At 35.8% G+C, this 16,134-nt stretch overlaps 1 protein-coding gene and 2 long non-coding RNA genes across 3 annotated transcripts in view; 2 read left to right on the top strand and 1 right to left on the bottom strand.

Annotated features, from left to right (window-relative positions):
• Positions 1-16,134, bottom strand: part of si:dkeyp-14d3.1 (transmembrane protein 132C) — a 440,140-nt gene that overhangs the window by 384,657 nt on the left and 39,349 nt on the right. The window lies entirely within an intron of this gene.
• LOC137026574 (uncharacterized) lies at positions 9,215-11,124 on the top strand. The gene is made up of 5 exons (XR_010895887.1): positions 9,215-9,282; positions 9,957-10,012; positions 10,257-10,344; positions 10,853-10,917; positions 11,035-11,124. It is a non-coding gene; the product is annotated as an uncharacterized lncRNA (long non-coding RNA).
• Positions 11,132-13,381, top strand: LOC137026573 (uncharacterized). The gene is made up of 3 exons (XR_010895886.1): positions 11,132-11,190; positions 12,271-12,347; positions 12,500-13,381. It is a non-coding gene; the product is annotated as an uncharacterized lncRNA (long non-coding RNA).

Raw genomic sequence — 16,134 nt, 5'->3', positions numbered from 1 at the left:
AGAGTAAATGAGTGACACATGAGTCGATACACAGAGGTGAGGCAGAGAGAAAGCAGAGGGTGCCTCTAATGAGAATAGAGTGATTACTGTTTTATGTTGCTTAGAGATTCTTGAGTTAGACACAGCTTCCCACAATCCCTCTCTGCATTTGCATTTGGTCTCATCATCTGTCTGTGTCAGTATCATTGACATCTTTTGAGAGAAAAAGTATGATAAAAAAAAAAAAAAAATCCTGACTTTAACTGCTTACAGCTTACAGGTTTCAAAAAGTATGTGAAGCAAATCAGTGACAGATATGAAAATCCCACTGATTTGGCTCAAATACAAAGAACAAATACAGCTGTAGGTCTGATGCCAACTTTTTACTTAATATAATAAAACATTTTTATTTCAGCCAGTAGTATAACATGGTAAAGTGATGCAATCGTTCCATTTGTGAAAGATTGCTATGAAATGATCCATTGCGAAGGGCACGGTCCACATCGCGCACATTGAACTCGTGGACATAAATCACAACCCAGGGGTCTGAAAAAAAACTTTCTGGGACATTTATTTTGCTGAAGACCACTGAGGGAGAAGCCGAGGTTGTGCTGTGCCTGTTATGCAGTGTGTTTGTGTGTGTGTGCGTTGGGAAGATACGCATATGATTTAATGTCACGGTACTTCTCATCCCAAACCCTTCTTGTGCACAGACTCAAAAATGCACAATATAGACTCAGATAACAGTTATACAATTGCCCTAAAAAGTAGATTTGGACATTTAAGAGACTTAAAAATGTGTGAATGTCATTGCGTTAGACTACAAATTCCACTAAAATCAGTCTATATATATATATATATATATATATATATATATTATTTATCGGGGGTGTAAATCGGACAGTTCATCACGATACAATATTATATTGATTCTGTCAGCCAGCGATACGATATTTGCCGATACCTCAAAAAATTACACGATGCGATTACGATTTGATTCGATTCAGGGCTATATCGATCGATTTATCGATATTTAGATATTATGTGTGCTGTATATTATCTTTAACTTGCCTGTACAGCTTCGGAATGCAACTTTCACTGAAGTGCTGTCTTGATGGAATGCTGTATTTCGGCTCCAGAGTATGTAGTAGATGACGAAATCCTTCATTTTCAACTACACTGTAGGATATCCTTGCATATAAAAAAAATGTGATCACGGACGTAATACTAGCTGCTCTTTTGGAGTTGTGGGGCAATGTCTGGGCGAAAAAAATTCATCATGGGGGGTGACAGAGACTCTTTTTCGTCAGCCAAAATACTTTCCTCAATTCCATTTTTTCTTTTCAGATGCGCAGACAAGTTTGTAGTATTTCCTGAGTATTTCAACTGGAACTGGCAAAGTTTACAAATAACGTGGGAATTCTTTGCCTGCCCATCTGCTTTCAGAAATACAAAATGTTTCCAAACCTGTGATTTGCGTCCTACAGCAAGCACAAACTTTTCTGCATCTGTCTTTTCGCTGCTACAACCGCTTTGTTGCTGCATCGCATTCGCAATCTGACACGCAGGCAGACTGTATGGTGAGAAAACGAAAATGCGCACTTTGGCGGAAATGCGGACGTTATGTGAGGTTGTGGAGGGTGTCAAAATAAAGGTACGTGGAATCGATATTATAAATGTGGCATCGATGCATCGTATCGTTAGACGTTTGATTGATGCATTGATCCATATTGTTGTATCGTTACACCCCTATTATTTATATGTATAGCAGTCAGACGCTCCTAATGTCTTTAATTAATTGATCATCAGCAACTGTGAGCACCTCTATAAAGGCAGAAGTTTTGGCATTTTGCTGGTCTGGAGCATTCAGGTGTGTGTAACACAATACCATGGAGGAAAGACATCAGCAATGGTCTTAGAGAAGCTATTGTTGCTGCCATCAATCTGGGAAGGGTTATAGGGCCAGTTCCAAACAATTTGAAGTCTATCATTCCAGAGTGAGGAAGATTATTCACAAGTGGAAGACACTCAAAACAGACACCAATCTCACCAGGAGTGGACGTTTGAGCAAATTCACCCCAAGGTCAGACCGTGCAAGGCCTCAGTTAGCATGTTAAATGATAAAGTTCATGACAGTACAATCTCTAAAAAGAACGTGGCAGCATGACTTAAGTGCAAAGTTACATTTGAACAAACCACAAGACTTCTGGAACAAAGTCCTTTGGACAGACAAGATCAAAGTGGAGATGTTTGGCTATAATGCACAGTGCCAAGTTAGGTGAAAACTAAACACGACATAACAGAACAATCACCTCACACCAAATGTCAAGCATGCTGGTGTTACGTACTGTGGTAGTAGTAAATCGCACAATGAGGAAGAATGCCAGGAGATAGGCTTTAGTAGCAAAAACACAGGAATAGGATAAATATGGGAGAAATACACAGTTACATGAGACGACAGGTGAACTATATTACTAACCAGACCGAAGGGAGAAAACGAAGGACATAAGACTAAACCAAAAACACAATGAAGGAGTGAGATACAGACTAGACATGTAACATTTCGCCCCCTCCCGGGAAGGCATGGCCTCGCGTCATAGGAAAGTCCAACAGAGGAGGGAGGGCGAGGGTTCTGGAGGTGGGCATGGAGCAAACAAAAATAAAACAAAGTCCGGGGAATGTGAAACTGTCCATGGGGGTGTGGAAGGTGGGAGGAGCCAGCGAGGAGCCAGGAGTAGAAGAAGCCAGGTGGGCATCCCCCAATACCTTGGGGGATGCCCACCTGGTTTCTGAAGATGCGCTCACTGATTCTGAAGATGATCTGAGCGACGATGAAAGCGGCATAATAAGACATTACCTCTCTGGAGTCGGGTAACACGCCGGCGCATTTTGCAGGATTTTTTTCACATTGCAGCAAAACAGACTTAAAATACTCCGTCATTTTTTGTCATAGAGACATAAGTAATATATCAATTGAAACTATAGAATGTCTTCTTTTATTTGTGTACACTCAGAGTAAAAACAAAATGTTGTGCTTTTTGTAAAATAAAGAAAACTAACATGATGCGTGATCTCTCCTCTCCCTCTGAACGAAGTCCAATCTGATAGTTCTCAGAAAATGAACTGTAACTTAGTGAATACTAATCATAAAAAAATTATACTTGTGTCTGAAAAAATGTTGAAATGTCAGGTTTTAAATCGTGTAAGTCAAATCGAAAACAAACATTCTGTGTTTATGTAATCTGTATGAAAAGAGAGCCATGTCAGAAGTCTGTGATTCAGCTCATTATCCGCTAATGCGGCCACGCCCACGGAGGAAGCGCTATTCAGACACAAATTCAGTCAATACATGCAGACATTGTCTCAATCGTGTATTTATTGTCTTGAAAAGTGTTTTGAATAGCCATAGTTAGCGATCTCTGGCCTCTGTTAGTCCAGTTAGTTCCTGGATTGCCTATTCTTCTTTAACAGGCTTCTCAGGTGAGAAAATTTCATTTCATGATTATAGTGACCGAAATGATCACGGTTATCACAGAATCCTGTTCAAAAAGTAAATTCACCAAGTTTCATGTGGAAAACCAGCAAATAAATAAAATTTGCATCAATATGTACTTTTTCTTTACATAAACATTCAAATAATAACATTAAAAATGATGGGCAGATTTTAAAGGAGTGTCTTACAACAATCTACAATGCACAAGTTCAAATAGAGTTTTGACAAAAAAAAGTCACATATTTCAGCCTCTAAATCATTTTTATAAAAGTCAAAAAAGATAAATTACTGACATTTACAATGCACATTAACCTTTATTATTAATAGTATGTGGTCCATGCAGCTTTACAGGGGGTATGGCTTATCTAAATGAGATGTAAATGAGCCCTATTGTCACTCCCAGCAGGTGAGAACAGGTGAGAACAGGTGAGAACTGCAACTTTAGAGGCGTTTTTCTCCCTATAGAGCTTTCTTGAATGCCTACCTTCAAATGGCCACAACTTCTCCAAACATGATCAGATTTCCATGTGTCACACATCGTTGGAAAGCTTGGAGACTACACTTTCAGAATCTGTGAATAACTCAAAATGCCCCAGAACCGACTTGTGTCCCTACTTTCCGTGACTGGTCACATTATATATATATATATATTATATATATATATATATATATATATATATATATATATATATATATATATATATTTACAGATATCATTTGGTTCAATATTTTTGTATCTAATAAAATAGAATTCATAATTTTAAGAGTGGCCAAATATTAGTTGGAGTCACTTCGTACAAATACAGACACATACCAAGATGGAAGTATGAAGGTCAGACTCATGTGTGAATGTTCACACGTTGTTTCATAAAGCCACTCTGTGTCACATGAGTCATTCAATTCCACTGTGACATTCTTTCCTGTCAAAAAATCTTCATTTCCTAGATTCTCTCTTTATTTCTTTTTATGTATTTCAGGCTGAACAAGATGAAAGCTTGGTCCCCCTCCTGAAGAAGTTTGTTTCTTTCTTTCCTCTTGCACTTTACTTTGATTCCCCTTTTTCATATACAGACATAGAGAACTAACTATAAATAGAGGGCATGAGAGAAGCCCTACTACTCAACACATGGCAGTTCGTGTAGGAAGCAGAGAAAGAGAAAGGCAAAGACAGACAAAGGCAAAGAGGTTTTGAACTTAATACAATTTATGTGAAGGTATAAAGGAAAGCTTAAGGCTATCAAATTTAGTACTGTTGTGTCAGTACAGCATAATGCTAGCAATGATAAGGTCATGAGTAATAAAATGTATTTTGAAGTCACTTTGCATAAATATTTCTGCACAATACATATGAAACAAACTCAGTTGAAAATATTACAAATAACACAACATAAATGATTAGTAAATGTTGATATATGCAACTAATTGGGGTTAATTTGAATAGTTGATTTGCATATCGTGTAGTTAATTAAATTGTTTAAATCAAATGACAGCCCTAATGATTTCAAGTGTTTCCATGTAGTCTCTCAATTAATATGAAGTCATAAAAATTGCAATTATTAAATGTATTTTTAAAAAGCATTTAGCACACAGCATTGTGTTCACTAAGTTCTGATGCAAAATACACATATCATAAAAGCTGTTTTTGTTGTTGTTTTAAAAAAGTCAGTGTGAAACCAGGACTAAATGTATTTTTTTTTTTTTTTTGTTTCAGTCCAAAAGAACCAAACTACAAGTGTGAACCTTTAAAGAACCCGATCAAAACTTAACCATTCTTGTGGGGTTTTTATTGTTTGGTTTTGTTTTTTTTCACCAAAAACACTGAAAAAAGGTGCAGAAATGTGATTTGCTAGTAAGTCTGATTATTGATTTCAAAGAAATGGCAAGTAACACTGAACTAAACATAACATTTTGAAGTAGAATGACTGAGATAATCTTTTTACAACTTAAAAAAAATCATTTTTTTACAAAATGTCCTTGCTCTTTTAATAGAAGTATTTACATTCTAGGACAAAACTTATAGTACCAACAAAAAGAAAGTCTGTAGGATAGAAACCAGATGAAAGACAGGGCCAGCAGTCATGTATTCAGAGAGAATTCTAAGTCAGATGTACAAGAGAAGGTGTTTCTGAAGAGAGGGCACATATTTGAAAGAGTAATGGGGAGAGAGTAGGAACAACTGAAAATATGACTAGCTGAAGGGAGTATTGCTTTGACAACTGAGCTTGACACTCTGTGCTTTTCTCCCCTAACAGAAATTAGCTCGAGGCTTCATGCTGGCGCATCAAACCCAAATCTACTTTTACGAACAATGCAGGCCAAAGAATACGCACACTGGGCTCTTTCATCTATCCGCGACTCTACGCAGGCGCTCTCACAATAAATCACAGCTGGAAGAACGCTCACATTCACGCGTACTGCTGAGAACAAACAAGAGCCGCTTCCCTGATAGCTGCAAAATGTTCACGTATTCCCAAACGCTCACATATTCACAGCATGAAAATAAGGCTAACTTTCAAGTTCTCATGAATGAGGATCTCTTTTAAAATTGCAACAAGGGTTTTCATCAAATTTCATCAGAAAACTTCATTAGAGGTTTGCCAACAAATAAACATGGAACGTATAAGCAACCTACAGCGATCTGACATAGCGAGTCGGTGACGGTTCAAAAACACATGATGAACTTCATCTTGATTTTTAATACTTGACGATGATATAAACAGGCACAACGCAAGAGGGGGATGCTTGATTATAATGTAATGCAGTGCAAACAACTTTATTTGGAATAGGAATGACCAGGGCTATTGTCACACTTTTTACTCATGTGGTTATTTTTGAAAGTCAGTTTAAATGTATTAGTCCTTTATTAAAGGATTAGTTCACTTTCAAATTAAAATTCCCTGATAATTTACTCACCCCCAAAATGTTCATGTCTTTCTTTCTTAAGTCTTTCTTCAGTTTCGATTTATATGGAATTTTCTCCATATAGTGGACTTCAATGTACCCCAAATGGTTGAAGGTCCAATCTGCGCGGACTGCGCGATCCCAGGTGAGAAATAAGGGTATTATCAAAAGAAACCATCACTCATTTTCTAAAAATAAAAAAATGTATACGTTTTAATCATAAATGCTCATCTTGAACTAGCTCTCTTCTTCTTCTATATTTGAATTCCAGCAGTGTATATGCTGCTAAGTGTATTACTGCCCTCCACAGGTCAAAGTTTGAACAAACTGTTATATACTTACACTAGCATATTGTATATGACAATTTGGTTCAGAACATATATACATAATTTAGTTAAAACATATATATTTTTATTTTTTTATAGAACACTTTGAAGCTGCACTGCAACTGTAATTTTGCCCTTCAACCATTTGGTGCCCATTGAAGTCCACTATATGAAAATTCATATATGTTTTCATCAAAAACCTTAATTTCTTTTTGACTGAAGAAAGAATGACATGGACGCCTCGGATGACATGGGGGTGAGTAAATTATCAGAAAATTCAAATTTGAAAGTGAACTAATCCTTTAAAGAAAAAGCTAAATCGATTGTACATGTTGGCTATCTAATATAATATTTTAGTGGTAAAAATAATTAGTGACAACTTGCTCCAATTACACCACACACACACACACACACACAAAAAAAAAAAAAAAAAAAAAAAAAAAGGTGTAGGATTTACTTTGTAATTATTTGTGAAATTTACTAGCAATTTCTGAATGTAAGCTAACCCTAACTGAAATTATCATGAAATTTTCCTGTAAAACATATTCCAATAATCTTTGTTTTATTTAAAACTTTGAAAATTTTATTTTACAGTGTACGAATAATTGTACTAAATATAAAAGTATAATAATAAAAAAAAAAATGCATTCTATCTATCATCTATCTATCTATCTATCTATCTATCTATCTATCTATCTATCTATCTATCTATCTATCTATCTATCTATCTATCTATCTATCTATCCTCAAAACCTTATAGCTCATGTGAATGTTCTCCCTAAATTAATTTGTGGCTTCTGAATTTCTATTAGGCATTTATTTGCCTGCTTTTGGATGTGAGGAGTGGCTGAATAAAAGAACACAAATGGTTGATAATAACATTCTTTTTTTATATAATACATGATGATCTATCCTCATATTTGCATGAAAATCTTAATAAAGTTATTAAACCTTATCCCAACATAATTTCTTTGTGCAAACACTGGAACAAACCAATATATCCTTATTCAGAGAAAAGAAAACCTGCAATCATACACACACACACACACACACACCTTCACTAACACATACACCTCTAATCTTAATAAGTTCTTGAAGCATTTCATCTCAAACATTCACACAAAGCTCTGTGGGAAATGAGGTTCTGTAACTTTCTAATACACTCGGCTTCGTGTCTATATTGCATTTCCCAGCTGCCTCAAAACTGACCTACAGTACTGTCACTGGAAAAAGCTCTGAATGTGAGTGAAGATACTGTGAGGGAGAATGCAATAGAGAGCCAGAGAAAAGACACAAATGCAAAAGCCTTCCAAGTCTTATCTGGGCCTTCTGAAGATATTTGTGTGTGTACTTGCATATTTACTCATGCTTTGAGGGTTTGTATTAGTCTTTATGTGTGATGCATATGTATGTTTTCCCATGCAGGCAGCCTGGATTAAAATGACAGCTTAGTGTGAATATCTGGATTAAGTGTTAAACAATTATTTATCCACCCTCGGTGAGACAAACAAACTCACATACAACTTTATATACACACTCACACATTTCACAAACCTTACTGTGCAATTATAAAAGTGACTGCGCTCAGCTGGCCTCATTTGTCAGATGGATACAGTAACTCTTTCTTGGTCTCTCAATAGCACTAACACACTTGCTTTTCATAGTGGTTCCATTGTTTTTAAGCTAATGATATAAACTAAGCCCAATACTCACAAATCTTTCTGAATGTTTATATTTTCATTAAGTCATTGACATATTAATGTGTTATATTATATTATATTATATTATATTATATATTGTACAGCTGCAGAGCTGTTGGCTTGTCCCCACAATGTAGGTGATTAAGGGTTTCTATATTTTTTGTGTACTGATTAAAAAAAAGACTAGACTCTTGCTTCTCATGTTTCACCTACTGGTTTCCATGTTTTATGGGGATTTTCCATAGATATAATGATTTTCGCACTGTACAGAAAACTTTCTGCATGTACACTCTAAAAAAAAATGGTTCTTCAGCGGTTCTTCAGCGGTTCTTTGGGGTGGTTAAGGTGCTATATAGCACCGCTACCTTATAAAGAACCAGTAAAGCACCTGTATGGTTCTTCAGCGGTTCTTCAGTGGTTCTTCAGCGGTTCCTTGCTGTGGTTAAGGTGCTATATAGCACCACTGCCATACAAAGAACCTGTTAAGCCTCTGTATAGTTCTTTAAAGGTTCTCTAACTCTCTTATTCTCTTAGTTTAGTTGGGGAAAGGATTAAAAACAACATTAAATTACAGTGTATTTTCTAAACATAACCTGGTTCTCAACCTTTTTGTCCCCAAGCCCCTCTACACTGTTAGTGAATATGGGTGTAAGTTGGATTGCTATAACTATTTGAGTCTGATTACTTCGTCTTTCTGCGAATTGCTCTCAATATTATAGTAGGCTACACTCAACTGCTCAAATATCTCACTTTCAGCCAAAGGATAATTTCTCTTTAAGGACCCCGTGACAGACGGTTTTTTTCTGACGTCATGACTCACGAGACTTTCTGGAGTTTTCTGCTCGGCCGCCATTTTCTTTCCCCTGGACTCGGATGAAATAAGGTAGGTTGGAAATGTTTTAATTAATATACTCGAAAATGCAAAGGTTGAACATGTGTTTTAGCGGTTTAGAGTTAATTAGCGTTGTTTGTGAACATGAATACTAACGAAATCGTAACTAACCGAATTTTTGAATTTTCGCGGCCTGCAGTAACGTTATAAAGGTTAGCGCTAATTGAATATTTCTATTCTATACAAGATGTTGCATTACTTGTTTTATTCTATAGAAATGTATTGTTGTAGTGTTTGGACCATGTAAATATGTCTCTAAATAATTTTTAAAAGAAACGTCTCCTTTACCGTGTAAGCAGCTCGTGCTATTTGAAATGATGCGGGCAGGAAGTGCGTGGGGAGCGGGAGAGACGCTCGAGTCGAGGCTGAGGGGATCCTCGCATTACAATTATTGAGTTTAGGTTTTTAAAGTAATGTTTGTCAGTTCTTTTAGTTGTCTTTTTTTCACGTTAGCTCTGATTTGTTCGACCAAAATGACGAATAAAGTGTGTGAGTAAAGACATATTTAAGGCTTAACGTTACTTCATTTGACTAGCGCGAGGTGTTTTTTTTTTTTAGTAGAATGAAATGGCTGAGTATTTACACTACTAATTAATTACTTGTACTGCAGCAAACAAGTTTTTTTTTTTTCCATTTATAAACACTGATTCCCCTCTCCCTTTTAGGATCTAAAGCTCCTCAATGTTTGACGACTAAGGACACTTTGCAATAACTTTACATGGTAAGTAATTTCTATAAAAACGGCTATAATTGTTAATAGATAATATGAATTACCAATGTTTGACATGTTTGAATAAAATCCATCTAATGTGGTCTATTGACTTGAATGTCATCCTCATTAACAAACTTTAGACTAAGAATTATCCATTCCAAAACATTCATCAACTCCCTCTTATGCCATCTCAAATGCATGCGACTTTTTTTCTTGTTGTTTTGTATTAATTTTTTTTTTTTTTTTTTGACAGTAGCCATTGACATTAAATTAATCACAGTTCCAGCTAAAAATCTTTACTGTTCTACTGAAGAAAAAAAGTCAACTTGGTTGGCCTGATGGTAAGTAAATTAACAGCTAGCTTTCATTTTTCGTGAAATATCCCTTTAATCAAGAATGATTAAATATATTAGGGTGTAAAGCTAATTTATTAATTGATGCATGTCTTATTTTCAGACTTATAATTATATATTATAAATTCATAATTTTAAATGAAACCAATGACTGATTCAGATGCATTTCTTAATTGCAAATCTGTAGTATTTTAGCACTGACGAAGGCCTGTGTGCTGAAACGCATTGGAAAAATAAAGAATTGATTTTTTTTTTTTAGCTCCTTTGTATTTATTTATTTATTTTATTTATTTGTTTGTTTGATCCCTCAACGCCACAAGTGTTGCTGGTATTGTCCATAAATATATTAATTGCAAATTTGGCCAGTCATTAATATGAATTATTTACTTTTTCTTGTCCTTTGCTATTGCATATCTGCAAAAATTTGATTTCCTATTACAGATTATTGTGCTTTTTTTTTTAATTAAGAAAATTAATCACAATTGCTTTATCACAGGCTGAAAACATTCACCTGAGAGAAAGTCCTGAAGACCTCATCAAGGAGTACTTTCTGAGTTGAACGTAAGAATATTCTATTTTGGTTTATTTTCAGAAAAATAAGTCTAAATTTGTGTATTTTGTAGTTATGCTAGCAAAAGGTGACCGAATCTGTTTTTTTTTTTTATGTTTACTATTTAGGATAACCAGACAGATGATTGAGGAGCAGCTCACCATGGCGATGTTCATTATTTGGAAGGAGGGGGAGAACTTCATGAACCATCTGCTGACATTAGAGGGGAGTTAAAGTTTTGAATCAACTTACTTCAGTTACATCAGCTTGTGCCCTGCTTCTAGGTATGACATACATCATCAACCTGGCTTGTCCGAAACCCCTTTGATTTACTTTGTATGTATATGTTAGAGCTGCACAATTTATCGTAGAAAGGTCGCAATCTCGATTCAAACACCCACGCGATCCTACTTTATTAATGACAATGATTCGCCTGCGTCTGTTAAACCTTTGACAAAAATCCTACCGGAACATTCGGTGTTCATGCTGCCACTGATCCAGAAACAGCAGTTTTGAACCACACTGTAGTTATTCAAGGATTTGGTTATTTGATTTCTTTCACAAATATTAAAATTATCACATAAGTAATAAGACAAAAGTTTACAGTTAGGATATAAACACTGGACATCAGATAGTGATCAAAATAGAGAAAATCGAAACTAACATGGTGCTTCAAATAACTGTTGTATATAAATTACCTTGTTAAGCCACTAGGTGGCAACCAGTGACATTGTCATTGAATCATTCATTCAATAGATTGGATAAGGTTAAACCCTGATTCATCCAGTAGTGAAACAAGTATTTATTAATGAGCCATTAATATATTCAAAACCATTTTTTAAAAATAATTCATTCAAATTAAACATTTTCCGGCAATTAGAGTCCAGCTATTAATATTTTGCTAGAACTAGTAAAATAAATGTTATTTTTAGTTGTCTATTTAGAATCGTGGGAGAATTGCGATCTCTATTTGAAACCAAAATATCATGATTCTCATTTCATCCAGAATCCTGCAGCTCTAGTGTGTGTCTCGTACAAATGTGAAGTTGTATGAATATCCAGTTGTGTTGTTTGAGAATTGCTTTGATTTGTGCAAGGGTAATCACCTTTAAAGGATTAGTTTACCCAAAAATGAAAATTCTGTCATTAATTACTCACCCTCATCATTGGAGGAACAGAAACCTCTCAGACTTCATCAAAAAGATCTTAATTTGTTTTGAGTTCAGAAAAAGCATACGCATAAAATACGAAGTATACTTTGGGCTTTACACACAGTAATGAATGTTTAAAAAGCAAAACAAAAAAGTATTGGGTAAAAGTATCCCCCGTGTTATGTTAACCTAATGATGTTATTTTGTTGAAAGGCCTACAGTTGGAAGCAGCTGTTCTCCTCTTGCCTGCACTGTTCAAGGTGGACCTGGGGTTGCTGTTTGACATTGAGGTGAGCCATGAACAGGTGACTACAGTGTGTGAAGCACAATCTAATCAAAGCACGAAGTACTTATTGCACATTTTGTTATAATTTAGCTTATAAGGTTTGCCTTTCAAATAAATATGTGAAGATGGTTAATGCTATTATCCCCTCTTCTCCAGGGCCATGCTCAGACCAGCCCTCCTGTCGTCCCAACACCTAAGATAGTGCCTAAAGCCTGCAGGAGGATCATCTCATGCAGTATGACCACATTTTGTTCACGTTGGATGGCCAGTTAATCACAGAGTAGAGTGAGGACATCTTGATGGCACTGGGCCTCATCCTGTGTGTATATTTTGCGTTTGGAATCGAATCCAATCCAGTGCCCTAAAGGACTGAAAAAGACACTGACCTTTTTGAAGTATGTTGTTTTGAAATTGAAGGATGCAGTCGGACTTCCTGTCACTGTAAAATGAGTGTACAACTCAATCTGTGAGTAGACTTTTGGAGTCAATACTCTCTCTTGCTCCCTTTCTTATGGTTTAAGTTCCAGTTTCTATATTTTTTTTGAAATCCCGAAGGACAAAAAAAGAAACTGCAGGACTTCAGATCATAACTCAGTATGTAAAAACAGGACTATTGTCTTCAAAAATGTACATATTTCAAGCTTGTTGCATTATTTTGTATAAAAGGGGAGTATAATGTGAGTTTATTTGCTGCTGAAAGAAATAAATTAAAAGGTTTTGAAAGTGTAATGTATTTTGTTTTTCAGTAAGCATTTAGTACATGATTTTGAATCTTTGAAGTCATGATTTGGTAAGAAATTATTAATTATCGTTCATAAAAGTGTAATTTAGAAGCATATTGACTCATCTACAGTAGTACCTGGCATGATAACGGGCCCTGCTAGCTCAAAAAACAATATATGGCACCTCTAATTTGACAAATGTGCTAGAAAACTATAAGAATAGGTGCTATATAGCACCAGAAAAGGTTCCCCTATCATAACGAGCCAAAGAACCACTGCTGGTGCTATATGGCACCTCTTATGGTTCTATATAGCACCATACGACAAGGTGCCATATAGCACCTTTAAAGATAGGTGCTATATAGCACCAAAAAAGGTTCCGCTATGATTACGAGCCAAAGAACCATTTTTGGTGCTATATAGCACCATTTTTCTTTAGAGTGTATGATTTATAAGCTGTTTTCCTCATGGGGACCAAGAGCAAAAAAAAAAAAAAAATGTTTGTGCGTGTGTGATGTGTACATGTTTTTCTATCCCGGTGAGGACTTTAACGTGAATGCACAGAGAATCATGGGGACTTGTCTCACCGTAGGGACCTAAATTGAGGTCCCCATGGGGAAACAAACTTATAAATCATACAGAATGAGTTTTTTTGAACATGTAAAAATGCAGAAAGTTTTCTGTAATGTGTAGGTTTAGTGTAAGGGGATATAATGTACAGTTCGTACATTTTAAAAACCATTACATCTATCGAGAGTCCCCACAAGGATAGTAAAACAGGGTGTGTGTGTGTGTGTTCACAAAGCCACAAAAACAAGGGTTTGCTTAAGAGTATGCCAACCAGCCCCCAGCCAGCAGAGGTGTGTGGTTTTGTTTATATGTGTGCCTTTGTGTGTGTAAGTCAATAATGCCATCAAGCCAAGAATAAGAGCTGATGGCGTCCCCTAGCATAAACAAGGGCAGACACACAACACCTGCCTCTCTAAACTGGAACTGAAAGGGAGAGAACACTTCAATCTGAGAGGAAAATAACACTTACAGGGCGTGTGAGACATATAAACTGTTAATGGGAGAACGTGAAATGCCTATTAGTTCTCAAAAAATCCTGCCCTGGTCTTGTAAGACAAAGTATTAATAGAGCTGCTGCCAATTTACAGTCCTGTATCAAAAAAGACAGTATCAAAACACAACAATGAAGCCTTCGCTATATGGGGCAGTGCAGAGCCCAGACAGGTTTTCATGCATTTTGCAGGTTTTTCAAACAAATTATACCCAGACAACAACATAGTGTGGCCCACATGTAGTACATGTGGATTACACACGAACCAGATGTGGGCCGGATCTGGGGTGCGTTTCCCAAACAACGATGTAACTCGCTGCTGAACTACCATAGTACGATGCATCGTTGAACAAATCAACTAGCTAGTCACGTCTGTTTCCCGAAACCGTACTGTTGCAAACCAAGTGTTGTTCAACCAAGTTGATGAATGACGTCACGCAGGTGGTGGAGTAATAACTTCTTTAAAGGTGCCCTAGATTGTTTTTTTACAAGATGTAATATAAGTCTAAGGTGTCCCCTGAATGTGTCTGTGAAGTTTTGAGCTCAAAAAAACCCATAGATTTTTTTTTTATTAATTTTTTTTTAATTTTGGGGCATCATTAACTATGCACTGATTTTTTCAGCACGGCCCCTTTAAGAGATGCGCTTCCTCTGCCCCACGAGCTCTCAACTATATATACATCGCATAAACACAGTTCACAAAGCTAATATAACCCTCAAATGGATCTTTACAAGATGTTCGTCATGCATGCTGCATGCATGCTTCGAATTATGTGAGTAAAGTATTTATTTGGATGGTTACGTTTGATTCTGTGTTAGTTTGAGGCTATTCTCCGTGGCTAACGGGCTAAAGCTAACATTACACACTGTTGGAGAGATTTATAAAGAATGAAGTTGTGTTTATGAATTATACAGACTGCACATGTTTAAAAATGAAAATAGCGACGGCTCTCATCTCCGTGAATGCAATAAGAAACAATGGTAACTTTAACCTAATTTAACAGTATATTAGCAACATGCTAATGAAACATTTAGAAAGACAATTTACAAATATCACTAAAAATATCATGATATCATGGATCATGTCAGTTATTATTGCTCCATCTGCCATTTTTCGCTATTGTTCTTGCTTGCTTACCTAGTCTGTGCACAGATCCAGCCGTTAATACTGCCTTTCCTTGTCTAATGCGTCGAATGGGCTGGCATTATGCAAATATTGGGGTCATACATATTAATGGTCCCGACTGTTATGTAGCGGTCGGTGTTATGTTGAGATCCGAGTGTTTTCCGGAAGTCTTTTAAACAAATGAGATTTACATAAGAAGGAGGAAACAATGGGGTTTGAAACTCAATGTATGTCTTTTCCATGTACTGAACTCTTGTTATTCAGCTATGCCGAGGAAAATTCAAATTCTGATTCTAGGGCACCTTTAAATAAATCCGTTTGAGCTTGAATTAATGCTAGAATTTCTGCTATAAATTACAAACATGGCATTAGAGGACTAATTCTCATTTTCCTCAGTTATTTTGCTTTATTTCCAGATTAAATCAAATGCTTGTTCTGACGTACTAGAGCATGCACACTCTCCAAAAAAAGGTGCTTTAAATCTCTTGACAAACTAAAATATATAAATGACATTTGTATATATTCTAAATAAAAGATATACATTGTACTTAATGTCAGCTTGCTGATTTTGCTCAAGATAATGATTTATTAAGTCCACATGTCATAAAAACAAGAAACTACACTCTAAAAAATAAAACATTGGTTCAACAAAAAAAAAATACGTTAACGTTTTCCACTAGAATTTTTAACTTAAGCCAATTGGGAGAATTACATTAATTCAAAGCAATATTTTGAGTTGATCCAACATAATGTTTTAAGTAAGATGAAGATGCTTTTTTGCCACAATAAAAACACATTTCTAAGTAACATGAACTTAATTGTTAACATGAATGCAACTATTTAAGTTAATCCAACATAATGTTTTAAGTAAGATGAAAACCTT

The sequence above is a fragment of the Chanodichthys erythropterus genome, chromosome 9, assembly GCF_024489055.1.
Source record: "Chanodichthys erythropterus isolate Z2021 chromosome 9, ASM2448905v1, whole genome shotgun sequence".
NCBI lineage: Eukaryota > Metazoa > Chordata > Actinopteri > Cypriniformes > Xenocyprididae > Chanodichthys > Chanodichthys erythropterus.
Note: the sequence above shows the minus strand (reverse complement) of the source record. Positions and strands in the feature narration are given on the sequence as shown.